At 41.9% G+C, this 22,853-nt stretch overlaps 1 protein-coding gene and 1 pseudogene across 3 annotated transcripts in view; both read left to right on the top strand.

The window, feature by feature from the left end:
* The window catches only part of RBM47 (RNA binding motif protein 47), a 270,111-nt gene that overhangs the window by 5,678 nt on the left and 241,580 nt on the right, over positions 1-22,853 (top strand). The window lies entirely within an intron of this gene.
* Positions 5,852-5,973, top strand: LOC115463900 (annotated as a pseudogene).

Raw genomic sequence — 22,853 nt, 5'->3', positions numbered from 1 at the left:
TGCCAATTAGTGCTAATTGTTTATTCTTAAGTGCAGTTATAAACACTGCTTAGTTCATTAAGTAAAGTAAGCTACTTGTGTTGTTATAGAATACACCTAGATTTTGGCGCTGTTCTCCAGGTGTGATATACAGAATCCAGGGTTAAGCACATTTCGTAATGCATTTTAGTAAAAGGGCCCCCAGTTTCTAGAAGGAGCCATTAGACCAGTTCTGGTTTTACAAGACAATTTCCTAACAAGTTTTGCTACCTGTAGTATTTATTTTTGGAGCTGACAGGTTTTGCTTGTTCCTTTTGGACCTTGCAGCTCAATCTGAATCAGTCCCTGCTGGGCCTACAATGCCTCAGGCCATCATAAGGAATAACCAGTACTTGTGCACTCTGAGTCTGGCCATTAGGTGTCACTGTTGAGTGATGCCCAGGACCCTTTCCATTCTCTGCATTATCCCTTCTGTCAGCCTTAAAAGCAGAAGTAGACATTGGGGGTCAGTTCCAAATTTCACACATGGAAGTGTACAGCACTGCCACTGAGCCATTGGACACCTACATGCTGCAGTAATTGTAAAAGGAAGTAACAAGACCACAAATGCCACAGTGCTCAAATGTAGAGATAGGCATGAGTCCCCCTTCAGAAACTGGGTATTTTGACAGTCTATGGATGAATGTTGTGAATACAGAAGATATAGGGCTTTTCTCCTACTTTTATACTCTTGAACAAGAAGTTGGAAATTCTAGCATGACTTCAAAATAAACTCTTATTCTCTACATTATATGCCTTTTAAACAATGTGTGCAAGCTTCAGACATTTATTAGAAAGGCTAAATGTACTCATGTTTACAGTGAATGTTGGAAGTTTCTTTTTCCACATTTCTAATATTAAATGGCATATATTTTCTTTTGGGGACAAAACTGCCCATACTGGCACAATTATGCAAATAAATTTAACCCATGGGGTTTGCACCAGTAATCAAAAACAAAATGATAAAGCTGGTTTTGCTTTGATTTATTACATAAGGAAAATGATTCACAGAAATGTTCAACAGTTTTTTTTTCTGATTAGCTTTGAAAATCCAAAATTGTGCGTGTGTTTCCTTCTCTGACCTAAACATTCCGGTGAGAACACCTTTGAAATTACATATAATTTTATATTTTTGTGGATGGGCAGTATTGAAAGTGCCCATTACTATGCTATACCTGCAAAAAAGAGAAGTCGCTTTGAATACTGCCCTCATAGCAAATTCACCCAAATAGGATTGTGCTTCATACTTTACAGTTTAATAATGCTTTGGAATTAGTTTACAGATGCCTTTGGGGGTTGAAAATATGGCTACCGTTTTTGATGCTTTTCAGTATGACCATTTTCAAACAGTGAAGGGGGGCAAGAAATAATTTCTTGTGTGGAAAATATTAAGAAGAGCAACTGAGAGACAGGATAGAAGAGCAGGGTGACAGGCTCATTTTCGAAAGAGAAGGACGTCCATCTTTCAACATAAATCTTCAACATAAATCGGAAGATGGACGTCCTCCCAGGGACGTCCAAATCGGTATAATCGAAAGCCGATTTAGGACATCTCCAACTGTACTCTGTCACAAGGATGACCAAAGTTCAAGGGGGTGTGTCAGGTGTAGTGAAGGCGGGGCTTGGGCGTGCCTAACACTTGGATGGCCTTGACCCATAATCGAAAAAAAAAACAAGGACGTTCCTGACGAACACTTGGACGTTTTCACCTGGACCTGTTTTTTCTTATGACTAAGCCACAAAAAGGTACATAAGTACATAAGTAATGCCATACTGGGAAAAGACCAAGGGTCCATCGAGCCCAGCATCCTGTCCACGACAGCGGCCAATCCAGGCCAAGGGCACCTGGCAAGCTTCCCAAGTGTACAAACATTCTATACATGTTATTCCTGGAATTGTGGATTTTTCCCAAGTCCATTTAGTAGCGGTTTATGGACTTGTCCTTTAGGAAACCGTCCAACCCCTTTTTAAACTCTGCTAAGCTAACCGCCTTCACCACTTTCTCCGGCAACGAATTCCAGAGTTTAATTATACGTTGGGTGAAGAAACATTTTCTCCGATTTGTTTTAAATTTACTACACTGTAGTTTCATCGCATGCCCCCTAGTCCTAGCACTTTTGGAAAGCGTGAACAGATGCTTCACATCCACCTGTTCCACTCCACTCATTATTTTATATGCCTCTATCATGTCTCCCCTCAGCCGTCTCTTCTCCAAGCTGAATAGCCCTAGCCTCCTTAATCTTTCTTCATAGGGAAGTCGTCCCATCCCCGAAATGACCAGATGACCACCGGAGAGAATTGGGGATTACCTCCCGTTACTCCCCCAGTGGTCACTAACCCCCTCCCACCCTCAAAAACCATCTTTAAAAATATGTCGTGCCAGCCTGTATGCCAGCCTCAGATGTCATACTCAGGTTCATGACAGCGCATGCAGGTCCCTGGAGCAGTTTTAGAGGGTACTGCAGTGCACTTCAGACAGGCAGACCCAGGCCCATAACCCCCCCTACCTGTTACATTTGTGGAGGGAACAGCGAACTCTTTAAAACCCACCACAAACCCACTGTACCCATATATAGGTACCCCCTTCACCCATAAGGGCTATGGTAATGGTGTACAGTTGTGGGTAGTGGGTATTGGGGGGGTTTGGAGAGCTCAGCACACAAGGTAAGGGAGCTATGTTCCTGGGAGCATTTTACGAAGTCCACTGCAGAGCCCCCTAGGGTGCCCAGTTGATGTCCTGGCATGTCAGGGGGACCAGTGCACTACAAATGCTGGCTCCTCCCACGACCAAATGGGTTGCATTTGGCCGTTTTCGACATGGACGTCTTTGGTTTAGAAAATCGCTGAAAGTCAGACATGTCCGTGTCTAGGGACGACCAAATCTAGGGACGTCCAAATGTAAGCTACAGGTGCCATGGCACCCCCCCCTAAAAACTTTGCTTCCCTCTCTGCTCTGTGAGGTATTTATTTTCTTACCTCCCTCCCCCCAGGACTGCAACTCTAAAATCAGAATAGCATAAGAGGCATCAGAATTGGCCAGTGCAGGGCCTTGAGCATCCCACATATGCTCAAGGCCTGCAGGCTTTTGCCCCTCTGATCAGGAAGTTTGGAGCTTGGGCACTCCCCCCGAAAAAAGGCATTCCATTGGTTGCCCTAATTAGGAGCTGCCAGGATAGAAACGGCAGAAAAACCGAGTGAAGGATATCATTTATTTATTTTTTATTTATTTGTTATATTTGTATCCCACATTTTCCCACCTTTTTGCAGGCTCAATGTGGCTTGCATATAAGAGAACACTGAGTATGAACTATCATCAACAATTAGAATACCTTGTGTTTTAATTGATCAAACGTTATCCTTAGAGCCACGAATACATATCGTGGTTAAAAAGTCACTTCACCAGACGAGAAAATTAAGACGGATCTGACATTTTTTAAAGAGTTAGGTTTTAGGCTGATGGCTCAATCCTTGGTACTGTCCTTGCTTGACTATTGTAATATCATTTTTCTGGATTGTCCTAAATTTATGAATAGAAGATTACAAACCATCCAGAACACCGCTATACGGTTGATCTTCGATTTTTCCAGAGTTGAAAGAATAACACATTTTCTAATCCATTTACATTGGCTCCTAGTATAAATCCGGATAATGTTTAAATGAATTTTCACTCATTTTTTATATATCTCAAACTATACTCGATTTAGAAGAGACCTGAAAACTTTTCTGTTCCAGAAATTTGTACTGAATGAATAGGCTACATCTGACATTTTAACTATTATTGTACTTCTTGGTTGACTGTCCAATCTCTTAATTACAATCCACAGTGAACTTCGTTGAGGTATTTGCGGAATATAAGGATGTTATGTTAGAGAAGCCAGAGGAGGGTTGAGAGAGTACTAGGAAAAGTGGCATTCTCCAGTGTTTATACAATAAACACTTATTTTATTTTATTTGTTACATTTGTATCCCACATTTTCCTACCTATTTGCAGGCTCAATGTGGCTTACGTGGTACCATACAGGCGTTCGCCATCTCCGGTAGAGAGACAGATACAAAGAGTTGTTGTGGTCGATTAAGGTTCAAGTGTTGTAGACACTTAGGAATCGTAGAGAGGAAGAGTTATGCAGAGTCTGTAACAAGCTTTGGTTTCGTTGTGTTGCAGGGTTTAGGTAATTAGGTTAGGCCGATAGGGTAAGCCTTTTGAACAGATTGGTTTTAGTGATTTCCGGAAGTTTAGGTGGTGGTATGTTGTTTTCATGGCTTTTGGTAGTGCGTTCCACAATTGTGTGCTTATGTAGGAGAAGCTGGATGCATAAGTTGATTTCTATTTGAGTCCTTTGCAGCTTGGGTAGTGGAGATTTAGGTATGTTCGTGTTGTTCCGATTGTGTTTCTTGTTGGTAGGTCTATGAGGTCTGTCATGTAGCCCGGGGCTTCACCGTAGATAATTTTATGGACCAGGGTGCAGATTTTGAAAGCAATACGTTCTTTGATTGGTAGCCAGTGTAGTTTTTTCTCGGAGGGGTTTAGCGCTTTCGAATCGCGTTTTTCCAAATATAAGCCTGGCTGCTGTGTTTTGAGTGGTCTGAAGTTTCGTTATGAGTTGTTCTTTGCATCCCATGTAAATTCCATTGCAGTAGTCTGCATGGCTCAGTACCATTGATTGTATCAGGCTGCGAAATGTTTTCCTCAGGAAGAATGGTTTCACACGTTTGAGCTTCCACATTGAGTGGAACATTTTCTTAGTTGTGGAGTTAACTTGGCTCTCAAATGTAAGGTTACGGTCGATAGTGACGCCGAGGATTTTCAGGCTGTCTAAGATAGAGAGTGTGTAGTCTGGGGTGTTTATACTTGTGGGTTTATACGTATTGTGTCGGGATGAGAAGATGAGACATTGTGTTATATTATTATTATTATTATTATTATTTTGCATCAGGGTGTTCATCCGGGTATGTGGTAAGTCTCATGACCTTAATACAGATGGCGCTTCACTAAGCCCAAAGAGATGACTTCTTCCCTGGGACCCAGAAGTGATTGCTATAATCTTAAGTTACTGCTCCCTGCCTCTGAATTGAGTCAGGTTGATAACAGACTACTGGAAGAGTTGCCTGTGGTTGTCTGTTCTTCCTTTGGACAGCTTCAGGAGCAAAAAAAATAAAATAATTTGTAGTCCCCAGAGTCTTGAAATAAGTTCACTCAACGGTGAAAGTTCTAAAGGGAATTCGCTGATTAGTCTTTGTGTGAATTCTGAACCAGCCATAATATCTATGGAGTCACTCTGGAACGCTATGCAGGTTGTGGATTCCCACTGCAGGCACGGGCAGCTCCTTGTAACTCTGGGAAAGTCACTTAACCCTCCATTACTCCAGGTACAAATAAGTACCTGTATATAATATGTAAGCTGCATTGAACCTGCTATGAGTGGGAAAGCGCGGGGTACAAATGTAACAAAAAAAAAATTATAGTCAGTGGTGTTCCTAGGGGGGCTGACACCCGGGGCGGATTGCTGATGCGCCCCGCCCCCCGGGTGCAGCGCCCCCCCAGAACAGCGCGATGCCCCCCCCCGGTGAAAGAACCCCCGATCCCCCGGCGAAAGAACCCCCCCGGGTGCACGCCGCTGGGGGGGGGTGCCGCGCGCCTGCCGGCTCTTTGTTTTCATGCTCCCTCTGCCCCGGAACAGGAAGTAACCTGTTCCGGGGCAAAGGGAGCATGAAAACGAAGAGCTGACAGGCGCGCGGCACCCCCCCAGCGGCGTGCACCCGGGGCGGACCGCCCCCACCGCCCCCCCCTTGGTACACCACTGATTATAGTTCATTGGCTAGAACCTAAAATGAGAGATTTGTGCAGTGGCAATAACATAGCCAATGAGGTTTATCTGAGGATGATTATTGTTAATTGAAAACTTTTCCCAAAACCTAACATAAGAAGCACAATATATGAATAATGATTCAGAGATCCTGGCTGTTGTTGTTTCAACGTGGGAATAAATCAGGATTTACAGCTGAATACCCAAGGTATTTATACATCTGTTCTCAGAACAGAACTGGAAACAGAGGCAAATGTGCAGGGCAAGCTGGAGTGCAGAGCAAGAAGTCCTGCATTTCGCCCTTACTATGACTCCAGCAAGACAGGAACCCAGTTAGACTGGAAGCTGTCTGAGGAAGGGACTCATGGTAGATTTGAATTATTTATTGTTAAGTGCCTTTGCTTTGTGTTTTTTTTTTACATATATTCAAAAGAAATATCTTAAGCTGATTATTTAATTGAATGACTTCTTGTGGCATACATAGTCTAGGGTACCTCACAAGAATTCATATCTATAGATAAGGAAAGAAAGTGATATGGAAAAGGATCTACTTTTCCCTAGAAGATAGTCCTAGTAGTTGATTTGTAGAATTTGACTTCTTGTTAGTGACTCCATCTTTTTAAATATTCTGTTGAAATGCACATCTTATGTGGATGTTTTCAGTAGGTGTGGAATTTTAGGATACTGATATATGGCGATTGGGAAGTCATAAGAGCATTTTTGTAAAAGCATCACTAGTTTAAAAAAAAAAAAGGCAAAATCCTGGGCCTGGTTTCTGCCTTCACAACAGAAGGTCCAACTGACTGTGCCATTGTTTTCAGCTGCTTGTGCATAAGAAGTCAGTGTTGGGGCAGGGACCTGGCATAGATTCTCAATATTGTTTTTTTACTACAATTGGCATTTTACTACAGGAAGTTATCATAACCTACTCGCCTCGATGCTGATTGCCAGAGGTTGCCTTACTATTTTTTTTTTTTACCAAGCACTAGTGTGGCACTTCATTTTATATGTATAAATCTCATGCTTTTCATTACACTGGGTGGGTCATAAATATCTTTTGAGAACAAATTTGTTTTTTAGCAAGAATAAATAAATAAAATTCAATTAAGTAACATGGTTTTGGGTAGACCTAGACCCTGCCTAGATCATGCACATCTTCTCAGTATCCCTCTGCTGACAATGCAGGCTTTGTTTAACTGAGGCTGGGAGGGTTTGGTGACAAACTCAGCAGAGCGCAACAGCTTCTTAAGAACTGCAAACTCAACAGCCTGAGTTTTCAACATTTTTATCTGCCGGAAACTGGAATTGGATTCTTTCTCAACACAGATAACCTTAGTATTTTAGATTAACATGAATTTGGGTTGTGAGTTCACCTTGTGATCATAAGTAAGTTTTTCCAAAATGAAAATAAGTAGCTTTTTTAATGGTGGTGGGGGGGGGGGGGGGGGGGGGGGAATTAAGGGATAGAGAATTAAAGGTTATGTACAGGTTGCATACCTGTCTTGAATGACCATCCTCTCAGTTTCTGTTTCACAACCTTCTGATTGCACTAATCCTGGATACCAAAAATAAGGAAGCAAAATAATAACTTAATACGTTGCTAGTATCCAGAAGGCTTTTAGGCCCATACACCTGAACCTGTGGATGATTGAAAGCTTTGTGAGGAAACTGAAAAGCCCTGCACAGCATTTGTCTACTGAAGCCACTCTCTGTTTAAAGTACTGTATGTACTTATATAGAAACAGTAAACAAGCTGAGAGCTTTTTTGTTGAACTGCTCATCTGTCTCTTGTTACAAAGGCCACTAAGCCAACGTGGCTATGAACGTTATTGAACAATGATTTATTTTGCATGTTGACGCCTTCCACTCTTTTCCATTATGGTGAGAATATGGTGCCCCCTTTTTAGAGCCAGACACTAGTGCCAATATAGGAGAGTTATATTATAAAGTGCTACATTTTTTATTCCCAAATGTGGGCCTGATATCCCAATCATTCTCTCCAGTTGTACATCTGTGCCCAAACTTCCACTTGGTTCTCGCATGATTTTGAGAACATAGGCATTCAGGGGCCTATTTACTAAGCTGCGTAAGCGCCTATGCAAGCCCAACGTGCGCCAATTCCAAGTTACCACCGGGCTACTGTGTGGCCCGGGCAGTAATTTCATTTTTGCATCAGAAAATATTTTTATTTTCTGGCGCAAGGGTGGTAATCGGCATTTTGATGCGTGTTGACCATTACCGTTCAGTTAACACATGAGACCTTACCGCTAAGTCAATGGCTGGCAGCAGTAAGGTCTCAGACCCAAAATGGACACGTGCCAATTTTCATTTTGCCGCATGTCCATTTTTGACCCCAAAACCAAAAATGCATTTTTTACAGGTGCGCTGAAAAATGATTCTGCGCGCTGCCAAAACAAGTGCCTACACTACTGCAGGCCATTTTCAGTGCACCTTAGTAAAAGGACCCCTCAGGTACCACAGCTCACATTTTCTGAGAAATAAATGGCACCCCCCCCCTTCATTCTATAATTCTAGTGCCTAAATGTAAGTGCCATTTGCATGCTAAAATTTTAAACTACTGACACACATGAATGTGTGCTTATAAGCTAGTTGGTCACAAAGCAGTATTCTATAACTGGCGCATGTAACTTGCATAGATAGTAACAGTAGATGATGGCAGATAAAGACCTGTATGGTCCATCCAGTCTGCCCCAATAAGATAAACTCGTATTATAAGGTATGATGCGATACTACATATGCATACTTAATCTTGATTTGTCATTTCCATTGTCAGGGCACAGATCGTAGAAGTCTGCCTGGCACTAGCCTTGTTCTCCAACTACTGAAGCTGTAATCGAAGCCTTACTCCAACCCTTAATGCAAGAGGGAATACACGTGGGAAGAGCATGGATGGGGAATAGATGGGGCTCCCCATTTACACATATAACTTACATAATGCTCTATGAGGTCCTTTTACTATGCCGCGGTAAAAGGTGGCCTGTGGTAGTGTAGGTGCGTGTTTATGGCACGCGCTGGGCCAGTTATGACCATGGCTGGGAAAAAAGTCTTTTTTCAGTGGGGGGGGGGGGGGGGGGGCAGTAAATGGCCATGCGTTAGAATTAAAAATAGCATGCAGATATTTACTTTCTGAGCCCTTACCACCACCCATTGACTTAGCGATAAGGACTCACGTGCGGTACTCATGCAGTGTGCGCCAATGTAGCCACGTTGCCGATTACTGCCGGGAACACCCCTGAGATAGAAAATAGAAAAATATTTTGTACTGTGGGAAACAGCATGTGCCAGTTTCGATATTGCTGCCAGGTGGGCGCGCTAACTGGGCGGTAGTGTCAATTTGGCACATGCAACATGCACAGTAGCCCTACCAACACTTTGTTAAAGGGCCCCTATGTTATGTGCTAAAGTGTTGCGTTTACATGTGCACATTTATGCCTGCTATTGCATGACATAAGTGGGCGTTCCTAAATGTGCACAGATGTCAATTTGTACTAGTATTCTATAACAGAATCTGGGTATCCAGATGCCATTATAGAATTAACAGTCAACATGCTGCATCTAAGTACATAACTTGTGGCACCCAGTTATAGAATTGCCCACATTGGGCCTGGGAATGGAGCATGCAAACAATCCACTGTTTTTTCTGGTGAGCAAGGCTTGTCAAGAAAGGTGGGGGGGGCAATCTGTCTGGGAATCATTGTGGGGAAAGAGTAAAGAGGTGCTAGGCGATGAAGGGGAAACCATTGTATTAGGGGTGGCTGCAAGGATGCCTTAGAAGGGGGATAAGTGGGGGGATAAGGAGGGGTTAGTGGGAGAAATGTGGAATTGGCATAGGGCATCAGAGCTTCCTTCTAAAGCCACAAAAGAATTGCCTCTCTGTCCTCCATATGGCCCTTGGGACTGAAGAAAACTGATTGGTTCTGTTGCCCTCCCCCTTCCATGATGGCCTGCAGGGTAGAAGAGCTGGGATTTCTTTGCTTCCTGACCTTCTGGGCCAAAGAACAATTGCTGCTCTTTCTGCTTCTCCTCTGAGGCAGAAGATCAGCTGTTGTATTCTCCTTTTTCCTCTGTAGCTTGAGCAGGACAAGAGCAGAGCCAATGGCCCAACCTGGTTCAAACAGCTGATCTGGGGGGTGGGGAAAGAGGACCAGCAGCAAGAGCAGGTCAGATGTGCTGTCTCCAATTTTTTGCCATTTGGGGAGGGGACTTGGAGAGTAACAAGGTCAAGAATAAGGAGGGTGGTTGGAAGATGAGGAAGAAGGGGGAGATTGAATGGTAAGAGGGTGTTGGAAAAGAGAGAAGAGATAGATGGATGGAAGGTAGAGGGTGAGGGTGAGGAGGAGAAGGATGGTTTTTTTTTCGTGTGTGTGTGTGTGTGTGTGGGGGGGGGGTGACAGATGTTTCGGTGAACAAGAAAGGGAGCAAATTTTCTGGGAAAAGACAAGGGTGCCAGACAGCTGGGGATGATAAAGACAGCAACCTAACAAAGGGTAGATGAGTGGTTCATGGGGAGACTGAGAAGGTATAGGTTTGGGACAAGAACTGGAGCAGAAGAAGGGACAAAATCTAGCTTCTAGAGATGCAGAGATAGAGAGAACTGGGAAAAATGTCAGTGTCAGAGGGAAATGTTGTTCATTCCATGTTTATGCAGTTTTGCTGTTTGGTGCCTTTTGAGATTCATGCCAGTCTTTGTTCTGCTTTGCCCCATTTCAGTGCCATGGGGGATCTTGGTGCCACTGGTGGAACTGCTTTGCTCTCCTCACAGAGCCTGGGGTGTTGATGCCACCTTTGGTTTCATGTTTGCTCCTCTTGCTGTACCAGTGGTGTTCTTGCCACTGCTCTCCACATAGCCCCTATTGCTGTGCTATGAGGTATTCATTACATGCCACTTTGTTTCATTCTTGGTGGCATGGGCTGCTGTTATCTCTGTCGCTGATTCCTGCAAGTTTTATAAAACTTGGATGGAAAACCCTAATGATATAGTGAAGAACAGCAACAATTGTTTCCCTTGTTGGCCTTAATAGAAAACAAAATAAGCAACATAAGGAAATAAGTGAAATAACTCAGGGAACAAAACAAACGAAATGGGAGAAAATGGAAAACAATGAAATTTTTAAAAAGGATGAAATAAAAAAAAGGAAGTTTGCGTCATATGTGTTTGGCGGGTTAGGCAGAAGCGGAGCCAGGTTGATGGCGCTGGGGGGAGCAAGAGTGGACTTCTGCCGGTGCTGGCGCACATTTTCAGTGCAACACGACGAGAAAAAATAGGCGCTGGCAGAACTCCGTTTGGGGGAGCGGCCACTCCCCTGGTGCCTCACCTAGCTATGCCACTGGGTTAGGCACTAAAAATCTCATCTAAACACAACTTTCACATATTACCTGAAATTTAAGGGTCCTTTTACTAAGGTGTGCAAATGGATTTAGTATGTTCTAATGAATCAGTGTGCGTTAAGAGCCATCCACTCCATAGGTATACAATGGACTGCGCAGCATTTACTCCCTACTTCTGTAAAAGTTCTCAAAAATTGCGTGCGCAAATTTGGATGTGCAATTTAATTATGCTAATTAGTGCCAATAACGGGCTTTTTACCAACTATTGAAACAAATTGAATTAATTATATGCACAATCTGAAAAAGGGTGTGTGGAAGTGGGAGGGTCATAGGCGGAACAGAGGCATTCCTAAAATTAACTTATGTTGTTATAGAATAATGAGGATATGTGCCTAATGTAGGTACGTACATTTGAGCCACATTTCAGTCGGTGCAAATGGCCGTGCCTAAAGTTAAGCGCAATTCCTTGGCGTAAACGCTATTCTATAAACCGTGCCTAACTCTAAGTACGGCTTATAGAATAGTGCTTTTTTTGGCGCTGATTTTTTTGCTGCCATATATAGAATCTAGCCTTGGTGTGCGCTAATCGTTAGCACATGCTAAATCTTTTAGCGCACCGTAATAAAAGGACCCCTTAGAAATGTAAATAGCACAGCAGATTTTCTCTTAAGTAAGCAGAAATTAAGAGTCAGTAGCTTGGAATGAATATGGTTAATTTTTCAAATGTAGTTTGTAAAAGTCCTAAAACATGTAGGTATTCCTGGGAGTTAGAGGATTAGCCAGCTTAGATAACAGAGCAAATTTAGAACTTTGTGCCACTAAAATTCTAAAAATGCATTTGCTCACTAGATATGAAATAACCACAAATAAATAGTTGAAGTTGCAGTCATGGAACAGAAGAACAGTGGAATGTGAAATAATATTTATGGTCAGCACACATTGCACTATGCTATAAATCATTGAGCTATCAGGTCCCTTCCCCAGAGAGCTGATCATGTAAATATGAATGCAGGCAGAGAGTGACTTACCTGGGGTCACAAAGTAAGGTGAGGGGGAGGTGAGAATATTGATATCTAGACCTCCACATAACTCATGGGACACAATCTTTCAATGACATTTGTAGTCCCTATCCATGAATGAGCTGTGAGTGTAAATGCTTAATTTTACTCATGAACAGTAGAAATAGTAGAACACAGTTACAATCAACTGTGCTTTAAAGATTGTCCTGGAGGATAGCCTAGTGGCTCAGTAGTTCTGTGGTAATTACTCCTATTGTATTTGATATTCGTTAGTTAATTTTAAATGCCAGAATTTTATTTAAAGTTTCTTGTTTTGTGTTTACTGATGTGATAGCCATGTTAGTCCACTTTTAAAGGTAATAAATAGAAATAAAACAAAACAGAGAAAAGAAAATAAGATGTTACCTATTTTGTTGGACTAACTTAATACATTTTGTTTTGTGTTTATAGTTCTGAATGGTTTATCACCATCATATATGACCTGTTTGTTTGGGGGGGGGAGGGGGGGAGAGGGTTAAGGTCTTCTAACAAAGTTGTATGATTCAATCCTTATTTAACTTTACATTTTCCCAAAGCTAGAAGTGATAAATAATCAAAAAATGTTGATAGCTATATTTCAATACCAAGCAGCATATATTTGGAATAGTCTCCTATTACTCTAAACTTTAAAGAATTAATCTGATTGCAGATCAGTTTGCCATGATTTGAAGACTTTCTTATTTTAAAAAAAATGTTTGTATGTAATGTTTTTGTCTGGAATTCCTATTGGGATGGCATTATAGTTTTGATTTCTGTTGTATTGTGACATCATAGAAATAACTACTCCTTTTTGTAATCTGCTTTGAGCCAATGTGGTAGTGGCAGAATATAAGTCGCTGCATTAGTATCAGTATTGTAGCAGTATTTATTTATTACTAATTTCTATACTGTCTCTCCCATAAAGGCCACAAAGTAGTTTACAAGACAGAATATGGCTTAATCACATAACAATCCACTTGTTAAGCCATAGTTTAGATAGAACATAGAAATAAGAACTGAAATGTCCAAGTCCATAGCAGAATTCTTTATCACAACCCTACTGACTACATGCGGGGTTCCATATTAGTCCCTACACCATTTAATATCTTTGTTGCCATTGTGTACATTGATCCAATCATTAGATTGACTTTATATACTTAGGGGCTATTTTACTAAGCCACGTAGGCGCCTACATGCACCCAACATGCGCCAATTCAGAACTACTGCCCGGCTACCACGTGGCCCAGGTGGTAATTTCATTTTTTTACACGTGCCCAGTATGTGCACTGGAAAATATATTTTATTTTCCAGCGCATGGCACTAACCGGGTGGTAATCAGCATTGTACGCACGCTGATGATTACCGCTCGGTTAACATGTGAGACCTTACCGCTAAGTGAATGGGTGGTTGTAGACACGTGCCAATTTCATTTTGCCAGACATCCATTTTTGGCCCCCCCCAAAAAGGCCTTTTTTGCAGGTGTGCTAAATAATGGACCTGTACATGTCCAATACATGCGTCTACAACAGTGCAGGCCATTTTTCGGCGTACCTTAGTAAAAGGGCCCGCTACTGTTTTAAAATGATATCCAAATACTTTGCACCATAGATCACACACAACCATTGGCTATTTCCAGTCTAAACAACAAGTTGGATGGAATTGCAGATTTGCAATGCTCACAAAAAATGAAACTTAATGCAGACAAAACTAGGACCATGATCTTAACAGTATAGAGCTGCCTGGTCCACTTTTGGGCTCATTTTCGAAAGAGAAGGATGCCCATCTTTCGACATAAATCAGACGATGGACATCCTTCTCACAGGGTCGTCCAAATCGGTATAATCGAAAGCCAATTTTGGACGTCCCCAACTGCTTTCTGTCGCAAGGATGGCCAAAGTTCAAGGGGGCATATCAGAGGCGTAGCGAAGGCGGGACTTGGGCGTGCCTAACACTAGGACATCCTCGACCCATAATCGAACGAAACAAGGACGTCCCTGATGAACACTCGGATGACTTTACCTAGTCGTGTTTTTCTTACGACCAAAATGACCAGATGACCACCGGAGAGAATCGGGGATGACCTCCCCTTACTCCCTCAGTGGCCACTAACCCCCTCCCACCCTCAAAAAAACATCTTTAAAAATATTAATTGCCAGCCTCAGATGTCATACTCAGGTCCATCACAGCAGTATGTAGGTCCATGGAGCAGTTTTAGTGGGTGCAGTGCACTTCAGGCAGGCGGACCCGGGCCCATCCCCCCCTACCTGTTACACTTGTGGTGGTAAATGTGAGCCCTCCAAAACCCACCAGAAACCCACTGTAACCACATCTAGGTGCCCCCCTTCACCTGTAAGGGCTATTGTAGTGGTGTACAGTTGGGGGTAGTGGGTTGGGGGGGGTTGGGGGGGCTCAGCACACACGGTAAAGGAGCTATGTTCCTGGGAGCAATTTATGAAGTCCACTGCAGTGCTCCCTAGGTTGCCTGGGTGCTGTCCTGGCATGTCAGGGGGACCAGTGCACTACAAATGCTGGCTTCTCCCACAACCAAATGGCTTGCATTTGGTCGTTTCTGAGATGGACGTCCTTGGTTTAGATTATCACCGAAAATCAGAAATGACCAAGTCTAGGGACGACCATCTGTAAGGATGACCAAATTTCAGGATTTGGGCGTCCCTGACCGTATTATCGAAATGAAAGATGGACGTCCATCTTGTTTTGAAAATACGGGTTTCCCCGCCCCTGGATGGGGACGTTTTCCGAGGATGTCCTCATCAAAACTTGGATGTATCTTTTGAAAATGCCCCTCTTTGTATTGCAAGTATTCAAATCACTGTTGTGCATTCTCTGAAAACTCTTGATTAGCTTTCGAAGGTTGCCCTTCTTCGTCAGATCGGAAATGACGAAGAAGGGCAACCTTCGAAAGCTAATCAAGAAATGTATTAAGTTATGTCCAATAAAAAAGGTATCATCTTATTTTCTTTTCCATGTTTTATTTTGTTTGATTTCTATTGATAACCTTAAGAGTGGACTAACACGGCTACCACACTCCTCTACTTTTCTGAAAACTCTGAGAGTTATTTTTGATGACAAGTTCTACTTTCATTCACATATTTCATTTGTAGTGCAGAAATCCTTTTTTCAAATTAAAACAACTTCGTTCATCAAAATCTTTCTTCGATCAAATAATATTAAAGAAACTGATACATGCACTGGTGTTGGGCCATTTGCATTACTATAATTCACTGTTTTCTGGCTTTCGGCTGACAGACATATTTATTAGAGATTTGCTATACCGCCTAATGTGGTCCACAAGTCTAGGTGGTTTACTATGCTAAAACAAAACTCGGATTTAGAAACGCCATTGCATGTACAGGACAGAGCACAGTTATTCTTTGTCAAAGAGAAAAGTTAGGCAGCACACACAGGCTATAGGGTACAAGGAGGCAAAACAGTTGCAAGGGGCAGAAGAGTTATATACTAAAGAAATTAGTTTTAAGAAGAGCTTGGAATTTTCTGAAAGATTGTTCAGAATGTACAGATGGCAGGAGATCATTCCAGAGCTTGGGGCAAGACGGAAGAACACATAATGTCTGGTGGTTTCATAATGGGCTTATCTATAGGGGGAGGACAAGGCGATGAACATTTAAGAGAATGAAGAGGAGGGAGTATAAGGGATAGTAAGGGAAGACAATTATTGAGGAGAACCTATATAAAAGATGAAAAGTTTACAACTCATTCAAAACATGACCATGAAATTAATTATAGGAGCAAAGTGATGGGACCTTATTACCCCTCAGTTCAAGTAAGAGCATTAGTTGCCAGTATCAGCTCAAATTCCTTACAAAATCCGAACCCTAGTTCATATAATTCTTATTTCAGGGTATCCCACATTCCTGCCTCATGTACTATCTTAAATACCTACACTAACCCTCCAATTCTATAAAAGTTGCTAAAAAATGCACACCCAGATTTAGGCATGTACCCAATTTCTGCACACAATTGAATAACGAGCCAATTAGCACCAATAAGTGAGATTTTAATGAGCAATTATTGGTGCTAATTGGATTTAATTTACATTTATGTGTGTAAATTTATGCTTAGGTCCGAAAAGGTGACACGGCCATGAAAGGGGCATATAGAATAAAAAGGATCCATTCCTATTTAGGAATGGGAATTTACATCACAGTTTCATTGGTGTAAATGGTTATGTCTAAATGTAGTCATGGTTCCCAGTGCTATTCGCTATTCTTTAAACGGTGCCTAACTTTAAACACTCTTTATAGAATACCGCTAAGCACTATTTTTTTTTTGGCACTGATTTTTTTAGGCACCATTTATAGAATTTAGTCCTAATGCCTTATATACCTACACATACCTTGTAATTAGCTCAGCAACCTCTTTAGTAGTGCTATCTTTCCGACAGATCCTTTTTGATCATATACATTCTATTTGTAGTGTTGTTGGACCTTCACTGTGGAATAGTCTTCCATCTTATTTAAGATGGAATCATTGTATCAAGGATTTAAATCAAATCTAAAAGCATACTTCTTTGAAAAGACATATGACTCTCGCTTAATTTCTTTATTATTTATAGCTCTGAGGGGCAGGGTATGAGTGAGACCTGCAAATGTGTACCATATTTATTTATTTGGATTTATTTATCGCCATTTTGAAGGAATTCACTCAAGGCGGTGATAGTAAAATATACTTAAAAAAACAACAACAGATTACTTCATGGCCCATAAAAAATCATGCATTTTCAAGTGGATAATCTGGGTTCAGTGCCTGAGATGGGTTCTGTGGGTTGTCTGAGGCTGGGGATGTTGTAGAAATAGCATTTGCAGTACTTGAGGAGAGAGCCCTAGCAGTTGCACAATGGTGACGCCTACCTGCCTGATGTAGGAGCTATAATTACATGGAAGAAGCTTTGGTACGTGGCTCCCATCCAAGAACTATCACTACAATAAATAAGGGTGATGTTTACGAAACAGCAGTGTTAAAATCATTTGTATCTATTGCCATAGAGCCCATGTTATTCCTGTGAGCATGGTGGTAGTTAGCACGCAGCATCGTCTGTTAGCACTAACATTTCATAACTATGGCCCTCAATGACTTCAAAGGCAATATAAATAGGCAATATAAATCCTCAAATATTTAAAAATAAGGAGTCATGGTGCTCTATCCAGCCCTAGATACAATTGAACTGGAAGCTTGAAGGAGGAAGAATTAAAAAAAGAAGAAGAAGAAGAGTGGCCAGGCATGATGTTTCCTCCTAAATGGGGTATTTCCAATGTACCTTTGTCTATAATTAGGGCTTCTGATTTCAGGTTATTACCGAGTCTGAAATAAAATGCTCTCTTCTTCATTTGAATAAACAGAAGGCAGATTGCATGACGTTTACCCATATTTATTTAGGATTTATTTACCTCCTTTTTGAAGGAATTCATTCAAGGTGGTGTAGAGTTGCATTCTATAACTTGGGGCCTGCATTTACGCGCTGAGTGTTCTGAAAGTCATAGAATAATAACAGTTATGCACATGACTGTTATAGTTATGGGTATAAGTGCTGGTTGGGTGCTAAGCAATATTTTATAACTTTAGGGTGCAACTCGCACAGCACATAAATAGATATAAATACTTGTGCCAAAGAGAGCTTTCTTCTGGAGTTCATAAGATGCCAAATGTATAGACCTGTGGCTCCCAAAACAATCAGAATAATTTCCATATTTTTGTACCATATTTTCTTGGTATTTAATAATCTTCCGCCCTCTTCACTTGATTCAGAGTAATCAAGTGGGACTGATGCTTTACGATCAATGCTATTCTGGTGTTCTGGTATTATCTTTCACTGCTATATCTGGCTTCCTTGCATCCAACTTTTTATCGATCAAAATGGGAATGTCCTTCATTCTAAATAATTCTTATAGGGTTTTGATCCTAGTGTTTTTCCGTTACAGCCATGTGGTAATGTTTACAAAGTTTACAGTGGATAAGAAATGTCACTTTATTGTGCTTTTCTGTATAGAAGTTTTCTGCCATCCAAACATTGCAGCCAATTACAAAGTGAGTAACCATTTCCAGCTCTTTCTTGTGCTATGAGATAATGCCTCTTTAGCTCTACTGCACCATGAAAGGAATCAAATTATCCTCAGTTCCATGGGGCACAAATGTGTAATTTTGGAACAAATTTGAAGGACTAAAACAGAGCATCAACTGCATGATAGGAAAAATAAATAAATTTTGATTTTAAAGCATATTATAAAGGGCAATTCCATGGCGTCCCACAGATCAATCCAGAGACTTGTGGGTTGTGTCCCTCTACCAGCAGGTGGAGATAGAGATAACCTTACTGCCAGCCATTGACCTAGCGGTAAAGTCTCAAGCGGTAACCAGGCGGTAATGAACTATGTGTGCCAAATGGCGTGCGTCTGATACGTGCGTCCGAAAATTAAAATTATTTTTCAAATGCACATATCAGATGCGTGGCAAAAATGAAATTACCGCAAGAGCCACATGGTAGCCGGGCAGTAACTCCATTTTGGTGCATGTTGGGCTCGCGTAGACGCTTATGCGGCTTAGTAAAAGGGTCCCTAAATGGGCAATGTGGCAACATACATGTGTAGTTCAGAACCTAGACATGTAAGTGCCGACAATCTATAATTTTGGAAACCTGCAGATATAGAGTACAATTGATTTTGGGGTGCAAAGTCAAATATTGGGGGATTATGGGTGTGACCTCCCCTAATCTCTCCAATAGAGTGCTACCCAAAACAACCACTTTTCGAAAACCTAGATATGCCCAGGAGCAGCTGTAAATTCCAATATCCAGCACCTACACTAGCGCAGGCCACTTTTCAGTGCACCTTAGTAAAAGGACCCCTGTGTTTTGCTTGTTGAGCCTGAAGAAGAGAAGACTGGAGGGTGACTTGATAACAGATTTCAAATGCATAAAATGAGATGTTACAGTAAAGAAGGTGATCAGTTCTTCAACAAGTAAAGGACTAGCCTAGTGGTTAGAGCAGCAGGGTGTTCAAGTCCTGCTTCTTCCACTGATGTGCCTTGTGATTCTGGACAAATCACTTCACCCTCTGTTGCCTCAGATGCAGCCTCTTACATTGTAAGCCCTCTGGAGACAGGGAAGTAGCTACTATACCTCAATGTAACTCACCTTGAGTTGTCATAGAAAAAGATGTGAACTAAAACATTTTTTTAAACAGAGCATCTTGGGGCCCTTTTACTAAGCTACGTAGGTGCCTACACGCGCCCAACACGTGTCAACTCAGAGTTACCGTCCAGCTACTGCATGACCCTTGCGGTAATTTCATTTTTGACACGCGTCCGCTACATGTGCCGGAAAATATCGCATGGCCAGGGTGGTAGTTGTCATTCTACACGTATAGATGATTACTGCATGGTTAACATGTAAGACCTTACCGCTAAGTCAATGGGCGGTGGTAAGGTCTCAGACCCAAAATGGACGCGCGCCAATTTTTATTTTGCTGCATGTCCATTTTCGGCAAAAATTTTTAAAAAGGCCTTTTTTACAGGCACGCTGAAAAATGGATCTGTGCGCACCCAAAAACGTGCCTACAGTAGCGCAGCCCATTTTTTAGCGCACTGTAGCAAAAGGACCCCTTAATCCTCCTGCTTGGCCATGGTAGTAATTATACCCCGAATGGGGTTAGAGATTATTAAACTCCCCTTATTTGTACAGATTCTCAACCATACCATTCTCTTGAGTCCTAGACAAAAAGCTGAAAGGCTATCAAACATATAAACGGCGAGTGACCGTACTCACTCGCAAATGCGCAGTAGAGACCTTCTCTGCCCCGCCCCCACGTCAATACGTGATGACGGGGGGCGGAACACAGAGGGTCTGTACTGCGCATTGCTGAGGGAGGGACACCGCCGTCTAACATTCCCCCCACCCGAGTCGCCGCTGCCACCCACCTTCTACTCGGTCGGGCCCTCGCTCCACTATTGAAACAGCGAGGGTCCGGGAACGCAGCACTGAGCTCTGCTGAGCTGCCGACATCGCCCTTCCTTCTTCTTCTCTGCCTCTGTCCCGCCCTCGACGACGTTACGTCACACGAGGGCGGGACAGGCAGAGAAGAAGAACGAAGGCCGACGTCTGCAGCTCAGCAGAGCTCAGTGCTGCGTTCCCGGACCCTCGCTGTTTCAATAGCGGAGCGAGGGCCCGGCCGGGTGGAAGGTGGGTGGTGACGGCTCGGTGGGGGGGGGGGGGGGGGCGCGAACTCGGAGGGGGAGGGGCAGCGGCGAACTCGGCGGTGGGGGCGGGCCTTTCAACCCCCCCTTCCTTTAATAGCCCGTTTTTACGGGCTCAAAGTCTAGTTATTTAATAAACAAGAGCCTGTTTATATGGTCAAAAGCATGTTTAAATTACATTCAGATTATGGTAGGGCAAGAAAAACAGAGAACGTGTAAGTTAGACATTAAGATAGGATATTAAGGTAGGATTTTGGTTCTGAGAGTGGTCAAGTACTATAGCACTCTTATAGACTAAGGTGATAGATATTGGTGCCAACCTTTTCCCTAGGTTTCTATGCAAGTGTGCTATTCAAATATCATGCAAATAGACATAACTTTCTGAATCCACCTCATTTGCAATCTTTTCTCCAGGTAAAAGTTCTACTTGAAATGCAGTATTTCTTTAAATTGGTCTGCCAAAATTGTGGGTAGAGGTTAATTGTGATGTATTTCTAGATGTTACCTTTACCTGTATTTTTTTTAAATTTATTTCTTTTTCCTTTAAGTAGACTACAGATGGAAGGTTGATTGTTTAGGGCTTCTTTTACTAAGTGCTGTAAGCCCAACGCGGGCTTACTGCTCGCTATAACAGAAGTACCGCCAGGTTACCATAGCAGCCCGGCAGTACTTCTCACCCCTACTGCATCATAATTTACGGCGCTACAAAAATGTATTTATTTTTGTAGTGCTGGACTGTACCCAGCAGTAATTGGGCAGTGCCGCACGCTGCCCAGCTGGGTTAGCACGGGAGCCCTTACCGCCACCTCAGTGGGTAGTGGTAAGGGCTGCCCCCCAAAATGGCTGCACAGCAAGAGTTTTACTTGCCACCCAGCCATTTCCTGCAGGAAAGCGAGACTTCCCTTTTACCAGCTGCGGTAAAAGGGGGCCTCGGCACGCATGTAAAACATACGCCAATGCCAGCACCAGCCCCCTTTTGCTGCAGCTTGGTAAAAGGGCCCAAGTTTCTTTTTAAATATTTTCTTTAATTTTGTTTTGGAGAAACTTCTTCCTTTCTTGATTCTGTATTTGAATCTGTATACTTGGAAAATTGCAATTGAAAAAAAAACAGTTCTGAAACGTGCTATTTCAGGTGGTAGAATGGAAGGCATTGGAAGAGTAGAAACTATTTTTTATGAGATGATACAGGTAAAGTGGATCTTGCTTGAATATGGGTGATGGGTTAAATTAAGTTTTTGAGGTTCTTTCCAGCCCTGTGACCCTGTTTCTAGCTCAGTATAATGAAATAGAGCAGATAAATGTCTTAAGTGCAAGAGGATAAAATATTTAACGGTTTATTGCACAAAACAACAACACCTGAAGGTGATCTAAAATATATAACCTGATATGGCCATGATTCGCACAAGTGTGGGCTGCATCGGGGGTACAACACTGTTAAAATAATACAAGATGAAATTAATGAAATCATAAACACAGAGATCTTAAAAATGATAAATATAGACAATCAAAATATGCAGGGGCAAGGTAGTTTATCTATTGAACAAACTATACAACATATATAAATCAACGTAATAAAACATGTTAAATACAGTACATACAAACAATACATACATAAAACATCCATATATATAAATAGCTAAAAAGTCCCATGCATAAAAAATAGCACATTTAAGATAAAAAATAATTATACCAGTATTTGGACTACAATGACACTATTTAAAAAGCAATAAACATTGAGGACATAGGAGGTGATTCTGTAACTTGCCACTCCATTTTAGGCACCTCAATTCTGCATGCTGAGCACTAACTTTATAACAGTATAAGGGTGTGCCTATGCTGTTATAGAGTACTAGTGCATGTCAGCATCTTAAGTATGAGCACTTATGCTATGTCAATAGCAAAAATGGCCTGTGCTAGTGTAGGTGCGTGTTTTGGATGCATGCAGGTCCATTTTTTGGCGCGCCTTTGTCTCACCAGTATGTCTGCTGTGTTAACAAACAGCCACTTTTTCTGTAATTAAAATGACTAATATATGGAATGGAAAAGGGTTACCTGGATTATTCTTTTCTTCAGCTAGGACTACATTTATATTTCAGACCTGATCAGATTAGTACAACTGAGCATTCTAGTAAATAGAATATCAGTAGCATTCACTGCAAGTTTTTGATATTGGTGTTGATGTTGACATTTTATTGACATTTTATGGACTCTTGATGATTAAAGGATAGAACAAAAATGATGTCATTGTGAGGTTGACAAACAACGGGACAATATAATATGAGAAGTCATTCGATTGTAGCTAAAAGGAGAGCCAACCCGAATTATAGCTACGTCATGCAAGGTTCCACGTTAGGAGTTACGGACCAAGAAAGGAATCTGGGTGTCGTCGTCGATAATACACTGAAACCTTCTGCTCAGT

This window comes from Microcaecilia unicolor, chromosome 2 (genome assembly GCF_901765095.1).
Source record: "Microcaecilia unicolor chromosome 2, aMicUni1.1, whole genome shotgun sequence".
In the NCBI taxonomy this organism is placed as follows: domain Eukaryota; kingdom Metazoa; phylum Chordata; class Amphibia; order Gymnophiona; family Siphonopidae; genus Microcaecilia; species Microcaecilia unicolor.
The sequence above is the reverse complement of the archived record's forward strand: the minus strand, read 5'-3'. Positions and strand labels throughout refer to the sequence as shown.